The 21,487-nt window shown below is 39.2% G+C and overlaps 1 protein-coding gene across 3 annotated transcripts in view; it reads left to right on the top strand.

Annotated features, from left to right (window-relative positions):
* The window catches only part of cdh11 (cadherin 11, type 2, OB-cadherin (osteoblast)), a 139,431-nt gene that overhangs the window by 59,299 nt on the left and 58,645 nt on the right, over window positions 1-21,487 (top strand). For 2 of the 3 annotated variants that reach the window (XM_047351612.1, XM_047351613.1), the window contains one exon: window positions 2,993-3,044. The exons of the other annotated variant lie outside the window; for it this stretch is intronic. The gene's annotated coding sequence lies outside the window, so the exon portion shown is untranslated. The remainder of the gene's footprint in view (window positions 1-2,992; window positions 3,045-21,487) is intronic. 3 annotated transcript variants of the gene reach the window in all.

Genomic DNA, 21,487 nt, shown 5'->3' with positions numbered 1-21,487 from the left:
CATTGAAGACTCAACACAACAGTTTATCTGAGGTATCCCTCAAACCAATGGGCTTTTCATGCATTTTACACAAGAATCAGCCCAAATTGTACTGACAGTATTGTCTCGTGGTTTCTGGCAACTCCACTACAAAGTGAACTCCATTTTCTTTGACAATAAATTGACTGTTTTCTGAGTTCAACTGTGCAGGCAGACCTGGCTGCTTGATGAGGAAACCAATAACACAGCTGTGTTTGGTCTAAATCAGTAGTGCAGAGTTTTAAAAAAATCATTGTGCAATAAACAACTTAATCTTTAGCTAAGTGCTATTAGTAAGTAATGCTTAAGACACTATGACAAAATAAATATAAAAATGAAATCTCTACATAGATCTCTGCAGGATCATTTGAAACATAATTATGACAAAAGCATTATGATGACTGCCGCTGCATTGAGCAGATTTTACTTACACTGAATAATGAACATTTGTTAAGATGCTCTGCTCAAGATGAGGTTTGTGGTTCCAAGTTTATGAGGCTGAACTTTGATTGGGCTGCTGTTGTCATGATATTATTATTCAAACGGTAATCCATCTTTTGTGCTTATTAGGTATATCAGGGAAAAAAATGACTGCACTGTTTGCAACTTTTGCAAAAATGTATTACAATGGAAACAGACCTCCAAAGATATTCAATTAAATTATTTATGCTTTTTAAGTTATTGTTACAGTACATTGTATTTAGGCAGTGACCAAAGTTTCTGTTGACTGTATGGAACATCCACCCACCCACCCATATCTGATAGATAGCATTATTATAACTAATAAATATTGATACAATGTGTTTCTGTTTTAATTCAAACAATTAGGTGATGTCATGTATACTTTTTTATTTGCGTCTAGATACAATAAAACTGTCGTTTTTACTCAAGCATATCATGTTATGAGAATATTATCTTTGCCCATGTCTGAATAAGATCTTAAAAGCCAAAATTCTGTAAAACATTCAGATTCTCTTTTACAAGTGTTTTTGCAGAATGTGCAAAAAAAAAAAACACATGAAAGGGTAATGATTGCAAAGTGAAGCGTACATCCTCAAAGCTGTGTGATCTCTCACTGTACAATTATGAATATGTAGATAAAACAAATGTAGCAATGAAGATAAATGCAGATTTTGCTTTTTGAAATGTAACTTTTACGTCATTGTAAAACATCTTCTTTGCAACTCTTTTTGTTTTTTCTCACTCATGACCTACGTTGCCTCGATAATACTAAATGTGTGTGGAATAAACCCCTGATGATTTATTTTCTATGTCTTTCTTCACCTATTCAGTTCCTGAACAGATCCCACATTTTCATCTTCAGTGCCCCGGTTCACACTCATGTGGGGGATCAGCTTTGCACCACATTTCAGCTGAACGGCTGGCCTTGAAACCTCTCCGCTGGGAACCAACTGGGTTTAGTAACTCACCCAACGGTTTCCTGCTTGTTTCAGTGATTGATGCAATAGAAAGTCAGTTCAGTCTCTCACCCCTAAAACACCTTAGGTGATCTGAGAATAATGGATGAAAGCGCAATGGCTTCTGTTGCAAAATTCAACATAAAAAACTTTTATGCCTAGTTGTGAACCTTTTTGAGCTCAATCCAAGTAAAAGAAAAATGTTTCACATAGCTTAGTTGCCTTAAATAAATGGAACAAATAAGTTTGCTTTCAGTGACTTCTTTCTCACATATTCTTTATTTAAACAGTTGTTGTTCAAGCAATGATTGTCTTTTTTTCCAAGTTTCCTAATTTTAATGAACACTAAGCCTATTCTGAGTTACCTCTCCCAAAAATATACATGTAAAATTCATATTAACTCACAATGCTTTCTCACTAACTGCATAGAAGTGTATTTGGATTTTACTTAGCTTGTTGTGCGTCAGCAGGAAAAACAAAAATAGTAAACAATGGTTGAACAGAATAATCTATGCATAAGGATGTATATTGTTGTCATGTAAAACAGTTGACTTCAGAACTGTATGTAATGATGTAAACAGAGCTAAATAATAAATTATTCCATCACATTTATGTAATATCCATTGACTAGTCATGCTGGTACCAAAGTATGGTTGTGGTTTTGTCAACTGACTTTTATCATCTCTATGATTTTTTACTCATAAATTTACCGCGACTGCCTGCTAATGTATATTCAACATGTACCAAATATCTTGTTGGAAGCAGTTTGACACCATTTCGTGGTCTGAGTTTTACTCAATTTTGCTCATTTGCATACAATTGGTAACTCTAAATTGCCCTTAGGTGTATGAATGAGTGTGTGCATGGTTGTTTGTGTGTTGCGACGTGTCCAGGGGTTTCCCCGCCTTTCGCCCATAGACTGCTGGAGATAGGCACCAGCTACCCCATGACCCACTATGGAATAAGCGGTAGAAAATGACTGACTGACTGACTGACTGCATGCAAAATACCTAAATTTATTGTATTGTGAGTACTTTATTCAAATACCCATACTGTAAATAGCTAATGTTTTTCATATATTTGTAAACACATTTGGGCAGTATGCAAATAAACTCCTTTTAATGAGATGCCAGAGAAAGTGACAAAGGTTTCTCTGGCTGTTTGAAGTATAGGGTAGTTGAGCGCTGCCACTTCTGCGCATATTCCTGCACATTGCTGGCCAGCTGGCTAAAGAAAAAGGCTACTACACTTTTATATTGCATTTATGAAGCACATAAAAGTATGTTTAGAAGCTGTTTGGAATTATTTCTGGTTGTGAAAAACTTTCATGGTGTGGGACCCAGGGAGCAACAGTCAAATATATTCTGTTATACATTTTTGTAAAATTATTGTGTAAATTCCATGAAACTGTGATATTATGGTTATAACATAATCATCCCTGAATACTCGCAATTTGTTTCACTTTGGTAAATCTTTATATAAGTAATGGAAATACCGCCCCCCCCCCCCCCCCCCCCCCCCCCCCCCCCACCCCACCCTATCTTTTTCTCTTTCAGGTAATTGTGTGCAGAGAACGTCACTCACCCAGCAACGACTGATAAACTGAAGGTACAGTTCTTTATTTTTAGGGTTTCTGTTTGTAGAATCAAAAGAATTTTCAGCAACAGTAACGCAGTAGACCCACTAGCCTATTCAGCTTTCCATTTAACCTGAGACACTTTCATTCATACATTGTCTTTCCTATTTTCCATCTATGCTTAAAACAATATTGTCTAGTTCTTGCCTCTGCCACCATTAGTAATGAGTTATGTCCTTCACTGCTAATAGAAAATTATTTAAATTTGCTGAACTTGTGTTTGCCCGAAGCAGCCTGTTGAGTAGCATTTGTAAATAATGCATGTTTAATATTATCTTATGCCTTGAAAATGTAGCTTACAACGTCTCGCCCCTGTGGGTGCATGTTTTCGTTACACTGAATCATGCACCATGCATCTTCCATATAAAGCTGTTTTCTATTAAACTTGGATAAAAGGTTGCATGTGTTAAAAGGCCTATCTAATCAATCCAGATCATGCTTATGAGTGACTGGCAGGCTGACGATCTAATTTAAGAGCCACATTGTTTAATCATACTACTGAAGCTGGTACAACTTTTCCCAAAGACTCGCATGCAAGGCCCTCTAAAATGAACATGTCACTGAATCCAAAAAACTGACTTTGTGTTATACTGTATAACTTGACAACGCAAAATCACCAAAAGTAGAAGTTTTAAGAACCTATTTTAGATTTGAAGATTGTGATTCTTAAGAAAATATTTAGACATTATTCAATCAAAATGTTCCAAATGCAGCAATACTTTCCTGTGAATTAATTGGTAAAAGGTTTCTTTCAGCATACTGTCTGCCAGTATTCTGAGGGATAATACAAAATACAACTGCATTAGCATGATAAAACTAAAATTGAAAACAAACTGGATCAAACTGCTTTTAGTTAAGAACAGCAAAGCAACAACAACTAGAACTGCTATTAAAGTAATGTCTGTCGGAGGAAACCACAGCAGCCAGAAGAAACCCCAGCATACATATCTTAGACCCTTGTTTCATGAGGAAAACGTGCAAACAACTGAACTACTGTGCAGCCCATATTTAAATATAGTTATTTGGATTTCAATCCAAAGATTTACATAAAGACAGTGAATGTGTCCTAAGTCACTCCATTAAATATTAGCGTCAGGTATTTCATGTTCGTGTGATAATGATTTTAAATTAGTGGAGATAGATATTTGAAGATAAAGTGTGGAGCAAAGGGTGGGGGAGGGGGAACAGTTCTCTACACTACATTCAGCCACAGAAATCCTCTGGAATCACTTTTAAAGTACGTTAAACCATTGGAATGTTATGCTGGAAGATTTTTGGGGATTTGTAAAACCATAACTTTTACAGCTTTGATATAGCTTAAAATCAATACCAGCTCCTGTCTTCTATAATTAAAAAAAGAGAAGGCCAGGCTAAGCAAATCTTTGCCTTTTTCTGATTTGAAGAACAAATAGAGCTAGAGAAATGATGTACTTAGAAAATGGAAACAAAATCACAGTTTGATGCTCAGTCTAAATCCAGCCTCAGGTAGCACACATTATACTTTTCTTTTTTTTTTTTTAAGATATTTTTTTTGGCACTAGTGGCCTTTATTTTATAATTTTTTTTTTGACAGTAGGCAGACAGGAAAGAGGGGTAGAGAGAGGGGGAGACATTTGGCAAATGTCATTGGGTCTGGGACTTGAACCCTGGACAGCTGCTTTGAGGACTATAGCCTCTGCATATGGTCACGCGTGTTCGCCCCTACACCATCAGTGCCACGCCCACATGATACTTCTTTAGTGTTACTTTTCTTTCTACAGAAAAATGGTTATGTAAATGCTAAAAAGTCAACATTTAATCCTTCAAGGGATTAAATGTCAAACCCCAGCATTACCAAACAAAGAGAAGAAATATCTGGAGTACAACATATCCAGGGGTTGAACACTGTTCCTGGGGTTCTTTTTCCCCATTCATGTACCTGTCTATTTCTGTAACTCTAAACAGGAATTTTATCTCATTTTTTCTTGGATCAACCTCTTTTATTTGTTGTCAGTGGAGCATGTCTTCATTAACAATTCAAGATTAAACTTGTATCCAAATGGTTTAGCTATGCTGTGATCTGATTGCATGTTTAGCCCTTTGACCATCATAAAGGGATAAAAGCACATATCCCATAATATGAAGCATTCATCTAGATAACCCCCTCAGTAACTTTGAAACTGACGGCGAGATTCTGTGTTGGTCTGTGGGTTTTTCTTGTTGAAGGGAGAATTAGAAACAGAACAAAAGAGCTTATCTGAGCTATTCTCAGGTCATATCATCCAACTCTCTCACACACTATCTCTAACCTCCTCTCCCCTAGATAAGTGCCTTCCTCTTTAGAGCTATTGCTACTGAGAGAAAGCAACAGATATATTGTTCTAAGCTTGTTTATGTGACAGCCCTTGGCTAGGTTTCCCTGTTATTTCATTCTAGACCAATTTCACCCACTGAGACAGCAAGATGAGGACATTAGGACCAACATCCATTGGTCCACTGTCTTTATTTGTTTTATTTTTTTTTTATAATAGTTCGTAATTACACTCAGTGGCAGCTCCCAGGCAGTTCAGCCATGGAGCACATCGCTTCAGACTTTGTAGAATTAAACCTCTAAGAGAGGAGAGAAAAAAAACTTAAGCTGCACCAGCATCAACACATAAGCTTTCATTTAAGGGCATTTCACAGAAGCAGTCGTCTATCACAAATTTGTTTGCATGCAGATCACATATTCAGTATATTTTCAGCTTGTAGTTGGACTTTGCATGCATTAACCACAGTGAGATGGAATGCTTACAACAGCATCATTGCACACAAGGCGTATAGCTGCAGTATACGATTACAAAATTGGATATTGAAGGGAGAATTCCCCTGAAACTGTGTTGTACATCTGCTGGAGGTTTTATACCAAAACATCAAAAAGCTGACTAAAAAAAACCCTGTTTTCCGATCCAGTGGTCTGATCTGCTGGGTATAATACACTTTAGCCTGAAGAAGTGCATTAATCGGGTCATGATAGCTCCATCTCTACATTCGAGGCTTGTTACTTGTGCATTTATTGCAAGTGCTCCAAATTCTGGACGAACCTGATCATCACTGATAGTGTGACCACTTATAAGCAACAAAAAGTGAGTTTCAACCAGCGAAGAGGCAAATGCATGGAGAAAAAGAAGAACGATGTATTCCTGTATTGAAATATTTTGTTTCTTAGAAGGTCAAGAGTGCTTGAAGTGAAAGTCTACATATGTTATTTAAATGGTGAGCAAAGTTCAATCTTTGTTTAGTGTTAGAAATAATAGAAAGTATGTCAATCAGCCACAGAAAGATGTCTTGCAGCTGAAAAATCTTACAAACCACTGAAGCAGTTGATGTTAACAAAGAAACAGAAAAGGCGAGGTCTAGCAATATGCCGTATACACAGCCTTAACACATGAAGTCATTGGTAGGTGCAACACAGAGCTGATAAGCCCTTCTCCACAGGGGGAAGTAGAGTGGCAAAACACTGTTAAAATTCATGAACAATCAGGTCCATATATCTTCAGGAATGTGACACTGATGGGTGTCTGGGAAGACAGATAAGGAGGAGGAATTAGGGAGATGTTTGCTTTCCCCCAGGATTTACACCCACACACCCACAGTTTTAATGCCCTCTACCACTATTGATTATCCAGCTGCCTGACCGATTGAGAGCCAGATAAAAAAAAGGCACACATCAATAAAGTGCTCTGGAAAACCTGGAGAGAATTTGAAGACACTGTCCCTTTTCACCCCCCCTGCTTAACATTTCTACCTCTTATCCTCTAGTTTGAATCATGTAATACAACACTTTTTTGACTATGCTCTGTACCGACTATGTCAATTTGCTCCCACCTGGTGTTTTAGACGTGCTGTGACAACCAACGATTCAAAGTCATTTTGTGTAATCTTATTAAAATATGCTGTAATGAAATGTAGTTATTTGACTTCAATAAATAATTTTGGTCAGTGAGAGGTTGCTTAGAAGTGTGTTTGTTTGTTCAGGGGTCGTAATTTGTCATATTTTAGAGGAGTCTTTTGGCAAAACGGTGCTAAGAAGCATAACAAATGAAAATAGAGTGCATAAAGCTGTTCTTGCTATTATTATGGTTATTAAAGAGGAATTGTAATCAGCTTAAATTGGTATTGGCAAGATAGTCGGTTCTTTTCTGGATCAGAACAAATAACCAACTCTTCTGATTTCTCTGCTTCTTAATTACAGATAAATTTGTTTTCTATCCTATATTCCTCTTTGTTCATATCTGGAGATCAGATTAGTTTCTGTTGTACCAGAGTTACGGTAGTTCATTACATGACCACTGGTGGGAGCCCGAGATAAGGGGACATATAATAGAGTTTGAGTAAGATGGAGCTGGCATGTTACCTGGTGCTGTGCTGAATAAAGGAGAGTTTCCCCACAGATGTTTACCTCCCGTCTTTCCTCTTATCATGACATGGTGTCAGAATTAAGGACATAAACGCCTACTTTGAGAGCACAATGGCAAAGTTTGGACCTCTGGATCCGTTTCATTTTGCCCTGCCAGCAGAGTGGCCAACATGGCGGCAGAGATTCTCCCGTTCCAGGGTCGCGTCAAAACTCGAAAGAGAGAGCGGCGAGGCGCAGGTAAATTCACTCTTGTACTCTATGGGGAGGGATGCCGAACCTATTTACAGCTCTTTTGTGTTTCCTGCTGCAATGGAGGATATGTCACATCCAGAGTATGACTTCACTATAGTGATACAGAAGTTTGAGGAACACTTCGTTCCAAAAAAGAAACATCATCCATGACCGTGCCTGTTTTCAAAAAAGGAGCCAGAGGGCCAGTGAGATGGTTGAAGCTTTTGTGCAGAGCCTATATAAGCTCGCACAGCACTGTGAGTTTGGCGCGGGGAAGGACGAGCAGATTCGGGACCGGATCGTCATTGGAATAATGGATAAAGAGGTTTTGCAAAAACTCCAACTAGAAGCGGACCTGACTCTAGAGAGAGCCATCCAGCTCGCACGTCAGAGCATGGTTGCCAGCAAACCTATCAAGTAAGCTCGAAGATATCCGACGGACTACACAAAATGATCTTGAGCTTCAAAAAGTAATCACGTTTGTCAGAAAGGGGTGGCCTTGCAATATAGTGGAGAGCTTGCCTCTGTACGGATACTACGAAGCCAGAAGTCACCTATCAGAGTCGGACGACCTGGTCCTGTATCATGACCACATGGTGGTCCCAACAGCACTCCGAGCTGGTGTCCTAGACCAACTGCATGAAGGCCACCAGGGCTTCACCAAGTGTCGGGAGCGAGCTAAGTTGACAGTATGGTGGCCGAAGATTGGTGCACAGATCATAAGCAAAGTGAAATTGTGTTATTTTTACAGAGAGCAGAAACCTACACAGAGACATGAACCACTGGTGACAACTTCCCTGCCCAATGGTCCATGGCAGAGGGTTGCAGTCGATCTGTTTGCGTTAGAGGGTAGGACTTATCTTGTTGCTGTTGATTATTTTTCCAGAGACATTGAGATCGCTTCCCTCACCACCACCTTCAGCACTCAGTTCATCAACAAGCTCAAACATAGGTTTGTAAGATGGGGCATTCCGTTGGAACTCGTCAGCGACTAGTTTACATCAACAGAGTTCCAAGAGTTTAAGCAGAGGTATGGATTCACTCACATAACCTCCAGCCCCCACTATACACAATCCAATGGAGCTGCAGAAAGGGCCTGTTCAGACTGCCAAGAACGTCCTTAAACAGCCTGACCCCTGCTTAGCCCTTATGACTTATCGCTCCACACCAATAGCAGCAACGGGTGCGAGTCCAGCGCAACTTATGACTGGCCGACAGATTCGCACTACTGTTCCTGTTCTGGAAAAGAGTTTGACGCCAAGCCCGGTCAACCCAGACCAAGTCTACTTAAAGGATGCCAAAGCAAAAGCTTCTTACAGATTCTTCTACAACCGCAGATATTAAGTTTGCCCACTCCACAAACTTCACCCTGGTCAGAACGTCAGAGTGAAACTTGATGGAGAGAAAGGGTAAACAACACCTGCCAAAGTCATCAGCAAGTCTGAGCTGAGATCCTACCACGTGGAAATGGCCAATGGGAATGTGACCCACCGCTACAGACGTCACCTTCAGGAGGTTCGTGGGACCGATATTCCTGCAGCATGACATAGTCCTGAAGCCACAGTGCCACAGCAGGGCTGCAGACCCCCAGCTATAAGTGTGGCTGTTTCACCTGAACCACCATTCAAACAGTCAGCAGCAAGCCCTTCTTCAGAGTCTCCTGTTCCATTATCTACTCCTGAGAACAACTTGTCCTCTTCAGGTTGGAGGGGAGTTCCTGCCTCAAGTGGAGGAGTTTAAGTATCTCGGGGTCTTGTTCACGAGTGAGGGAAAAATGGAGCGGGAGATCAACAGACGGATCGCTGCGGCTGCCGCAGTAATGGGGGCACTGTGCCGGTCCATTGTGGTGAAGAGAGAGCTGAGCCGAAAAGCAAAGCTCTCAATTTACCGGTCGGTCTACGTTCCCACCCTCACCTATGGCCATGAACTTTGGGTCATGACCGAAAGAACGAGATCCCGGATACAAGCAGCTGAAATGAGCTTCCTCCGTAGGGTGGCCGGGCACTCCCTTAGAGATAGGGTGAGGAGCTCGGCCATCCGGGAGGGGCTCGGAGTAGAGCCGCTGCTCCTCCACATCGAGAGGAGCCAGTTGAGGTGGCTCGGGCATCTATACCGGATGCCTCCTGGATGCCTTCCTCGGGAGGTGTTCCAGGCACGTCCCACTGGGAGGAGGCCCAGGGGACGGCCCAGGACACGCTGGAGGGACTATGTCTCTCGGCTGGCCTGGGAACGCCTTGGGCTCCCCCTGGAGGAGCTGGAGGAGGTGTCTGGAGAGAGGGACGTCTGGGTGTCTTTGCTGAGTCTGCTGCCCCCGCGACCCGGTCCCGGATAAGCGGAAGACGACGAGTACGAGTTTTTGGCTCAGGTTGCTGGTTTGAATGCTGTTGGTCTGATCATGTCATACTGATCAACAGCTCAAGCTTTGATGTGAAAAAAAGGAAAATTGTATCGAAAGTTTTGGAAGGCAACTCTTCTTTAGAAAACCGAAAACCACACAGTAGTTGTTAGTGATGAAACTGTTCTTAGTATTCAAAAACTGCTCAATTAATTTAGTCGAATATCCCACTGATTGCACAAACACAGATTGTACAAATTGTGTTTGAAAATGTTCTAACTGAAAATATTCATTCTGGTTGCAGGGATTTAAAAAAAATTAATTGCCAAAAAGCAAGAAAGTTCCCTGAAGCTCATTAAGTGTTTTAGATAAACAGCTTCCTGCGGACGGAGAGATAGAGACATTGTGAAGGTTTGTTTGCTGAGTGGAGTAACCCCAAAAAGTCTTTTGAGCCCAATTGAATTCTATTTCCTGCTGTCCGTGATGTTTTTTGATGTGTTGACAGCACAGGTTATCATGTAATTGCCACCGCTTTGGGAACACAGAATGATAAGATAGGGGAACAATATTTAATTTTAAAGCTTAAGCAATCCACCAGGAGGCTAAAATTATGTTTTGGAATGAATGGGAAATTGCTTTTAGCTATGCGGAGGATTCACAAAATGAAGCTATCCTTCAATATGAGATTATAGACCCCACTTGATCAACCAAGCTTACTGCCTGAAATCCACCTGCACTGGATTTAATTACAAGTTGGGAAGAAAAATTAGGACTGTATGGCCTAAATATGTTTTTTTTTTTTTACTATCATATACTAATCAAATAAAGACTAAATAATTACTATTAATAGATTTTATCTTGACTCTGCTGGGTTGGTTTTTGTGTTCTGTTTTGTTTTATAACAACAGACAGAGAAACAACTGATGAATGTCAACCTAGTGAGATACAGCCTGCATCAGTATCTCTGCAGAGACCTAGTGGGCTGGATGGAAAAACGAAGGGAAAATGGTGAGTGGGATGGAGGGGTGGATGGATGGATGGAGGGATGGATGGAGGGAGGGAGGACAAGAAGGAGGATTTTGGGATAGTGGGATGTGGAGGACAGAAAGACAAGATGTAAATATGGATAATGGATAGCAGCACTAAAAACCTAAGCAGAGCCATAAGAAATGCAAAGATAAGGTGGAGCAAAAAGAAAAAAGTGAATACTAAAATACAGGGGGATAGAAAGGAAAAAAACAAATGTAAGCCCCCAAAGATTAAGTCTCTCATTTCTCTTTTGGGAAGAATTGAAAAAAAGAGGATTTCCACCTCCTATCCTCTCAGCTTCCCTTTCATATCTCTCTCTCTCTTTCTGTCTCATATTTTAATATCTCTAGCCCCTATTCATCATGCTGGAACAGACTCTGAGCTCACTAAAGCATGAACACACATGGCTAACCATACATGGACACAAATCCCCCTATGTTGCTCCCTTTCTCTTTCGTTTTCCCCTACTGCTTGGTAATTTCACTTGATCTCTTCATTTTTCCTCCACCATCATCCATTATCTGCTCCCTCCTAAAGTCACATGTTTGCCATGAACTTGAAAGCAGCATCAATTCTTTTTAGTCGTCCTCTTTGTTCTCCATCTGTGGCGGTTTGGCAGCTGTGCAACTGTTGCACAGGGCCACTAATGCACTACAGCACTCATCATTGGTGTAGTCGCTTTAACTAATAAGATGAATAGGTTTCCCACTGATCGGTTGATAGCATATTCAATGGTCCTCTGCAGTGTTTATATAGTTTTCAAGTCGTACACGTAGCAAACAGACCTCAAGTGGGATGTGATTTCCAAAGCAGTCTTATAAGTAAAAATTACTCATTGCCTCAACTTCACTTGAACTGTTTTCATTGTGTTACATTATAAACAATTACTTCAAAGTATTTTTGGCATAAACCAGCACAAACTAGAGCATAATGGCATTGTGGAAGAAATAGAATGCATGGTTTTCAAAATATAAAAAGTGTTCTGTGTCCGTTATTCACTGATTCACCTAAATAAAATCTAGTTCAATCAGTTGTCTGTCAACAGGACAGCTTATTTGTCTGCAGGATGATTGTGGCCCTTATGGAATAGTGACACAGAGAAGAAAGCCACAAAGCCGTTTACGTAACACAGCAAATATATGGAAAAGGGTGTTCTGGTCCTATGAGACAAAAACTAAACCTTTGGCCACCAAGCTAAATACTTTGAAAACTAACACTGCACATAACCCCTAAGAATAAAGTATATATAGTTTTCTCCATTTTTACAGTAAAAATTCATAACAGTATGGTGGGCATTTGCATTCAATCCCCCTTTACTCTGAAACTCCTAACATAATCCAGTTAATATATTGCTTCATTGCATAGACCACAAATCTTGCTTTGAGTAGAGTTGCAGGATGAAAATGAATTAAAAAAGTCATCAGAAATCCTGTTTACAGTTTGCTATTAGCCAATTAGTAGAAATGACAAAAAACTCGAAAAAGGTGCTCTGGACAGTTAATACCAAAAATTGACCTATTGGGCTTTTTGCAGAACGCTATGTGTAGCTCAAAACTATGACCATGTACATCACCCTGAGTACACCGTCCCCACCATGGTGGTGGCTGCATCAGGCTGGGGACTTAATTTCTTCAGCAGTGATTGCAGCAAAATGTGGTTCTGCAAAGTGTTTTTCATGGAGGCTAAATAAAAATGAACGACATACTAGAGATTATTTTTGTAAAATATTTTGATAACCATGTATCATTTTCCTTCCACTTCACAATTATGCACTATGTTGAGTTAGAATATAACTTACAGTTCCAACAGCAGACAATAACTTTAACCGGATAAAATGTATAAAGAAATCAAAGCGGTAAGAATACGTCTTTAAGGCACTGAATCAGATGATTTACATACCCATCACTGGTCTCCAAGTGTACCAAATTACCTCCAAATCGTCCCATTCCTTCTGTCTCTTCAACACAATGCTGAACTGTTTTTCTCTGTGTATTTCGGTCAGATGTGAACGAGGCACTTTTCTTTCCATTTGTCAGTGCTAGTTTGGTTGTTTGGTTTGGATTTCTCGTTTCAAGTAGAATTTTCTACATGTGTTGGGATCACAGTCCTCTCTCAAAGTAAAAAAGTCTAACACTCACCCACTGCTGTTGAAATGGGATAGAAAATAAACGATTTCACAGCTGTAATGAAAAACAGGTTTTTTGAGAGAAGCTCAGTCCTCTGCTTTCTTTTTTCAACTTCATCTTCCCTTGAATCCACTTTTTCTCCCACATTCTTTGTGTTTTCTTTGTTTCCTTTTATATTTGGAGTCTTATTTGACTCATTTTTCACACCTGGGTTGTACAGGGGTTGGACAATGAAAGTGAAACACCTGGTTTTAGACCACAATCATTCATTAGTATGGTGTAGGGCCTCCTTTTGCGGCCAATACAGCATCAATTCGTCTTGGGAATGACATATACAAGTCCCGCACAGTGGTCAGAGGGATTTTAAGCCATTCTTCTTGCAGGATAGTGGCCAGGTCACTACGTGATACTGGTGGAGGAAAACGTTTCCTGACTCGCTCCTCTAAAACACCCCAAAGTGGCTCAATAATATTTAGATCTGGTGACTGTGCAGGCCATGGGAGATGTTCAACTTCACTTTCATGTTCATCAAACCAATCTTTCACCAGTCTTGCTGTGTGTATTGGTGCATTGTCATCCTGATACACGGCACCGCCTTCAGGATACAATGTTTGAACCATTGGATGCACATGGTCCTCAAGAATGGTTCGGTAGTCCTTGGCAGTGATGCGCCCATCTAGCACAAGTATTGGGCCAAGGGAATTCCATGATATGGCAGCCCAAACCATCACTGATCCACCCCATGCTTCACTCTGGGCATGCAACAGTCTGGGTGGTACGCTTCTTTGGGGCTTCTCCACACCGTAACTCTCCCGGATGTGGGGAAAACAGTAAAGGTGGACTCATCAGAGAACAATACATGTTTCACATTGTCCACAGCCCAAGATTTGCGCTCCTTGCACCATTGAAACCAACGTTTGGCATTGGCATGAGTGACCAAAGGTTTGGCTATAGCAGCCCGGCCGTGTATATTGACCCTGTGGAGCTCCCGACGGACAGTTCTGGTGGAAACAGGAGAGTTGAGGTGCACATTTAATTCTGCCGTGATTTGGGCAGCTGTGGTTTTATGTTTTTTGGATACAATCCGGGTTAGCACCCGAACATCCCTTTCAGACAGCTTCCTCTTGCGTCCACAGTTAATCCTGTTGGATGTAGTTTGTCCTTCTTGGTGGTATGCTGACATTACCCTGGATACCGTGGCTCTTGATACATCACAAAGACTTGCTGTCTTGGTCACAGATGCGCCAGCAAGACGTGCACCAACAATTTGTCCTCTTTTGAACTCTGGTGTGTCACCCATAATGTTGTGTGCATTTCAATATTTTGAGCAAAACTGTGCTCTTACCCTGCTAATTGAACCTTCACACTCTGCTCTTACTGGTGCAATGTGCAATCAATGAAGACTGGTTACCTGGCTGGTCCAATTTAGCCATGAGACCTCCAACACTAAAATGACAGCTGTTTCAGTTTCATTGTCCGGCCCCTGTATATCTGCATTTTAATGCTGTCACTGCAAATCTGTAGGTAACAATGCCAGCGTGACCTTTTTTTTTTGCAGTTTCATTCTTGCAAATGGTTTCATTTATTGACAGGCTGTCCTGTCAAACGGGTGCCCTAGGCAGCACTGGGCACATGGGAACAGCAATTGACTCAAGAAAAGGAATCACAGTTTTTTTGCCGTGTCTACAGAAGCTCTACTCTGTGCTGCTGCAATTTCAAGATGCAAAAAATTGGTATAAACCTTCAGTAGGCTCATTTCCATGCTGACGTCTAAATCCATCTTCATATTTGGTCTCTACCCTGTTATTTGTTTTCCTTTTTGTTCCCCTAGTTATTATGCGGTCACTTCTTTTTGCTGTCCTACTTTTTTTTTGTCTTTGTGGTCATCCAGCCCTTCTCCTCAAGCCTTAAAGAATCCAAAGTATTCTATTTTTCCTTCTGCCTCAAATCAATTCCAGACGCCACCGTTTTCCTGCCCCCCCTTCCCCCTCCACTCTAGGGACTGCAGTCCAAAACCACACATGCACACACACATGACTTAGGATTTAGTTGTTTTTCATAGCATAAATTTCATTGCTCTCCAGTACTATTCCAAGAACCGTAAATGTTCCTGTGGGATTATTATTCAACAGATCATGTGTTTTTCTGCTTGCTTGGGTGACCTCCTGACATGCTTATCTGTCTTCTTATCTTTTCCTCTGCCATAAATTAAAGGCTCGTCGATTAGTGTCAGGACGCTTGTGATGTAGCGAGTGCATGACAGTAAACTCTGGCCCTCTGCTGACACCCCTTGATGGATATTTTTTGAAGAGCTTGAGTCATTAGTCACAAGCAGATGTGTTATACACATATAGAAGCCAACTAACTGAATGCATCTGATGTGCTATTTTGTCCAAGTGAGACAAAAGTAAGATTGGAGAAAAAGAATGAAATAAAACCTTGCTGTGCAGCTCAACATAATTATACATGTGGATTTCCTGTTCTTAGGTATTTTCTTACAGTGTTTTGCTGTAATTACAGTGTCAGAATAAGCCCATATTGCAAAGCTGTAATTTGTGATGATGGATCCTGCTGGACTGTGCCAGAGAATAGAGACATGGATAGAATAAAGAGAGGTACAGTGCTGGTCAGATATTCACAGTTCCTTGAATAAAATTTGTCCCCTTACAGATTTTATCTGTAAGGGGACACATTTGTCACACTTAAACGTTTTATATCAACAAACAGATGGATTACCTGTTTACACAACGTATTCTGGTGAAAATGGAAACGTTTAATTGTGTTTCTACTGTTCGTTTACATGACAATGGCGCAAGTTTTCTCTGAAAATGGTTAAATTTGAATGAGGGTTCCAAAGTGTAGTGGTTTGAAAACATCCCCCTTTCTGCTGTCATGTAGGTAGGAAAATTTGAATCTCTCTGTTTATTGGCAGACATTTATGATTAGGATCTTACTTAAATGGAACCTATCTGACAACATGATGCAGGCTAAAAGATCTTAAAGCAACACTTCATGTCCTAATTTCAAGAAATTCAAGAAAAGATATGAAACATAGTTGTTAACATTTGTCTGGTATAAAGCCATTTTAAGGCTTTCGGACTCCAGTGAACCACAACGAGAGCTATTATCCATAAACATGGAACAGTGGTGAAGCTTCTCAGGAGTGGCCAGGCAACCAAAATTACTCCAAGAGCACCTTAATGACTTACCTAGGATGCCATGAAACAACCTAGAGCAACAACTAATGCACTGGAGCCCCAACTTCCCTCACGTAGGTTTAGTGTCAATGATTCAATAAGATGTGGCATAAATGGGACAGTTCAAGGCCAAATAGCACTGGTGACAAAAAGAGCACATAGTTGCCAAAACGCATCGTGATTATCCCCAACGCTTTGTGGCAAATATTATGTGGACTCTGGAGACAAAAGTGTACATCCTGTTGAATCTACCACAACACAGCATTTAAGAGAAAGAATGCCATACTTACAGTCAAACATGATGGTGGTTGTGTGATGATTGGGCGCTACTTTGAAGTTCCTCCGCAGCAATATAAGAGACCCTTAAGGCTGTTGTTATCGTTCCTAAGGTGCACACGCAGTTTATTAAGTTTAGACGTAAGCTAAAGTTAAGCTTCTGGACTAGTCCTAACCTTACACTGAATATTATAGACTATTTAAAACTGGGCTAGGCTAGGAAACCCACCAATTTATATGATCTCTATCATTTCTGATAAGAAGAGTGCTCAAGCCTCCATCCATAATTATACCAGCAAATTAGTTTTTTATGCTACTTGATAGGTTTCATCTATCCAAATGTCAGTTGGGGTGTATGTATATGTTTGACCTTGTGTTGATTACATATAGTCTACAATAAATTAAAGCATGTGCACCCAAGCTTTTAGAAATCATTAGGATTGTATGCTGTAATCCATAATTCCATCTTGGAAAAGGAATAGTTCATATGCATTAATAAATGCCAACAACTAATGACAAGTGTGCCCATGATAAGTTTACATTTATTCTGACCATTACTGTGGACATAGGAAGAAGAAGAAGGGAAATATTACAACACAGTAAAATAATTCAGTGGAGTTTAGAATAAGGAGACTGAAATTAAAGGTTCCTGTAAAGGTCAATATGACCAGTTCAATTACTTTTTAAAGCAAGTTCTTTACACAACATTGCCCCTTTTTTAATGGTTACTTCTAATGCTTATGAGAGGTATGTCAAAGATTAGACTTTATAATTAACTGTGAATGTCTCTAATGTGAAGTTCATTGAAGTGCCCATAAAGAGAACTTTTCCGTGTAAACTGCTAGCCAATGACCAGTCGTCAGCAGCCTTAATGGAACTGCATTGTGTAGGCTCAAGCTTTACCGAGTCTCATCAGCTTTCCCGTAGTTTTAGTGTCTGTTCTGGTGGCTCATTTGGGAAAGCTGATTGGTTTGGTCATTAACTTGTTTTCAGCTCAGACGATTTGATTATGGTTTTGAATGACAAATAAGGAACAGTGTAGTGAGTGAATGAGTGTGTGCATGGTTGTTTGTGTGTTGCCCTGCGATGGACTGGCGACCGGTCCAGGGTGTACCCCGCCTCTCGCCCGTAGACTGCTGAAGATAGGCACCAGCTTCCCCACGACCCACTATGGAATAAGTGGTAGAAAATAACTGACTGACTGACTGACTGGTTTTGGAGCATTGAAAATACTTTTTCCCCTTTCAACCCCTATGCTAAATAAGTATTGTCATACAGAATTAGGATAATACTAAATCAACCATGTTAAAACCAAAAGAGCTGTAACAGATGTACTAAAGGTGTGTTGCAGCCAGCAGACTGTCTGCTTCAAATTATGCAGATGCCACAATGGAGATAAGCCACATTGCAGCAATAATGAGCAGAAAAAAATATATATATTATTTTTTTAAATTACGTAGAATTTTTTACAAATGAGTTTAAAAGCAATGCCTGTGTCATTTATGAGAAAAGATTAATGATTGTGTATTATTTACCACAAATTACGTACAATTTTCATTCAGATGAGTGTGATTTTCTGCAATTGAGGCTGAGAAATAAAACGTGCCAAACAAAACAATATTCTTAAAATACACACATAGGCCTCATTTGTCTTAATGAAATAATGTTATTGCAGAATAATTCATTCTTTGCAAATGACCCAGTGGTTAATTAGGTGCTAGCTGGCAGAATGCAACAGTCATAAATGTGTGTGTCCTGTAAGCCTATTATTTGTCATCTTCATTATCACCCTCATTTATTTAGCAGTTGTAACATAAAACTTCATTTGTTGTCCCAGTGGCAATTTGTTTACTCTCTAAGTGCACAACTGACAAATCACTGGCATACATTTAAAGCATACCTTAATAACCTTTGAGAATTTAAGAATAATGGTTTAAAGACTAATCAGTGTGAAATAGTCCAGGTCAGGTTGTCACGTACACCAGGCCAAAAGACTGGAAGCACGATCAAATTTGTACAAAACAGATCCTATTTTCACTGGAATGCTTTACAAAAAAAAAAAAAAAAAATAGGAATATTATATAAGCAAGATTATTTTATAAAATACAGTTATACTATAATTATCAGGTATTTAGGGTTTTCTGGTTTGGACCATGTTCTTTGAAATATCCTCCTCTGGCTTTAAAAGTGAGCTATATCCAGGATATGTAACCTGATTTGAGATTTACTTTTGCACTTTTGTGACTCTTGCAAATCTTCCAAAATTTGAAAATATTAACTTGTTTTCTATTGTTAACAATTATTCATTAAATGTTTTGTAACAATGAAGGACAATGCTGAAAATAGTGCAGTGCATATCAGGGAATGCTAAGTCATTCCTAAATTTATAAACCTTAAAACTGTTTTTTTCTTTGTGAACAGAAACATAAAGTTAGTTTCAAATATTGGGCCTTTCATAGAGTATTATGGTTTTTATGTCACAATCCACATGTGTTTGTATTTTGATCATATCCTTTTTATGTTCTTTAAGTCTTGCCATAACCAGTGTATATCTCTGTGTTCATTATTGTTATCATGTGTTACCATATTATTCATTCTTAGTTTATTCTTTTTTTGTTCTTTTCTAAATTTGAATTTATTTCTCTTTGAACTCTGTTAGACCGTTCATCTAGGGGTTGTACTTTCCTTGTGTATTAGTTAAGTCAAGTCAATTTCAGTCAAGCGCTTTTTAGCAGCAAGGCACTCAAGGGGCTGTACATAAGGAAAAACATTATAATGATACAGAAAATCAAACAGAGGTATTAGTTCAGCTTCATTTGTGTTAATTAGTCTCCTTCCCTCAGCGTCCGTGCTTTCCTTCTACCACAGCTGCTTCAAATTTCCTCTGATTAGCTCATCTGGTTTATTCTTCATCTTCCACCTCTACCTCAGTATTTAAGCCACTGATTTCACTGCTGAATTCTTCTGTTAGTCTCTTTCTGTTCTTATTTCTGTTGCTCAATTGATGTTTCATGGCCATTTCATTTCCTGTGCTTTATATTTGTTATCTGTGAGCAAGACTATTGTGTAAGTCCATCTTTATTTTTTTATTAAATTATTCAGCCTTAACTTAGTTTATCTCTGCATCTGTGTCCTTTACAACACCAAATCATGACAGTGAGTGCATCTAATTCTAAGGTGGTCAGTGAAACAAAAAAAACACTCAAAATACCCCTTGTCTTCACAAATACAATAAAGGTTTAAAGAATCTCAAATTCTCTTTGGAAGATTTATTTTTCCTGTGTAAAAATAACTATTTTGTGTTAGATCAGTCTAAGTATTTTGAAATAGAGATAATCAATGCAGCCCAGACTTGGATAACTGTGAACTAGACATTTAGAGTGAACGGGAACCACCTGCCATCTACTTGTAACTCTTCCATCTTTTTTATGAGCAAAATCCTATTCGTTTATATACTGTAATGAATAATGTCTAGACTGATTTCTTTTTTAATTTTCTAGACATTTCTGTATCAATTTTTGCTTTAGCCCTCTGGACTTCCTAGCTCAACATGTGTATTTGCACATAACAACAAAAAATCTGTTGATGATGAAGCATCCTGAATTATCTTGCCTTTGGCTGAACTGCTCCTGAGAGGAACATGTCAGTTTCATGAAATCACTCACCTGTTTTCCAAGACACACAGCATCAGATTCACTCAAAACACATTTGTTTACCTTTTCCCAACCTAAATAAGCCACATATCTATTCATATTGATTCCACAATACACAATAGCGTACATTTTCTCTCTGCAGAGAGGAAATAGATCTGCTTTGCTTTGTAAACCACCCCCTTCTGACTGTTTTCTCCATCAAAACCCCATCAAAGCTCCATGACACTAAGCACATTACCTGTACGTTGACGGATAACAAGTGACAGACTGGATTGAGAGTAATGCTCATCCTTACCAAATCTTTTTGCAAAGCATCCCTACTTGTTTTTTCATCACACAACCAGTAACCACAGAATTATCAGTCAGTGATTGCACAGTGCACATGCACTCCATCTATCTGGCTTTGTAGTGTGTGGCTTTGATCTGTTAGAACAAAACACATAAAAGATTCAGTCAAACTGTTTTTTACTTTTTTCACCAATATTTGTGCTTGAGTCAATCATTTTTATCCAGAAACAAACTTACTTCAAATGTTGATTAAAATGTATACAAATAAAGCTCTTGTCAAGCTTTGTAGGTTGTTAGCAGGACCAACATGCAGGTAGAATCTGAGGAGCAGCATAGTTAGTATAATGAGTTAATTAAAAATAAAGCATCAAATTCACAGTCAAAAGACAAGGAGAGACAAAACATAATTATGTTAAATTAACAATATTATATGAACTATATCTAACATTCCCTAATATAGTTATGTATTCACTAATATAGTGATATGAACATATTTAGGCTGAGTTGTTTAGTTGTTTTAAATTTAAAAAAGAGAAGAAAGTGTGGAACATAAAACCAATGCTTTTTGGGTCACTGGACCCTGTTTCTAGAACAAATTAATTGAGGATGATGAAAAGGGTATTTTCAAGTAAGCACAAGTATAACATGATGAACAAATCTTTTTCATATCCACATAAAACCCTTCTCAGGTAAATGGCACCATGATTAGGATTAGGTTAGAGTTTCACAGGCATGTTATGGATAAATTTCATTTTGTGCTGTTTCCATCCATATAAATGCATTGTATCCATGAAGTCTCCATAGTGATATAGAAACAAAGTTGTGTATTAAAAAAAAAATCAGATTGCAGGTCTTGTTGGTAGTAATTAGTACTAGAATTGTATTAATGGCTTAATAGAAAA

This window comes from Girardinichthys multiradiatus, chromosome 22 (assembly GCF_021462225.1).
Source record: "Girardinichthys multiradiatus isolate DD_20200921_A chromosome 22, DD_fGirMul_XY1, whole genome shotgun sequence".
In the NCBI taxonomy this organism is placed as follows: Eukaryota; Metazoa; Chordata; class Actinopteri; order Cyprinodontiformes; family Goodeidae; genus Girardinichthys; species Girardinichthys multiradiatus.
The sequence above is the reverse complement of the archived record's forward strand: the minus strand, read 5'-3'. Positions and strand labels throughout refer to the sequence as shown.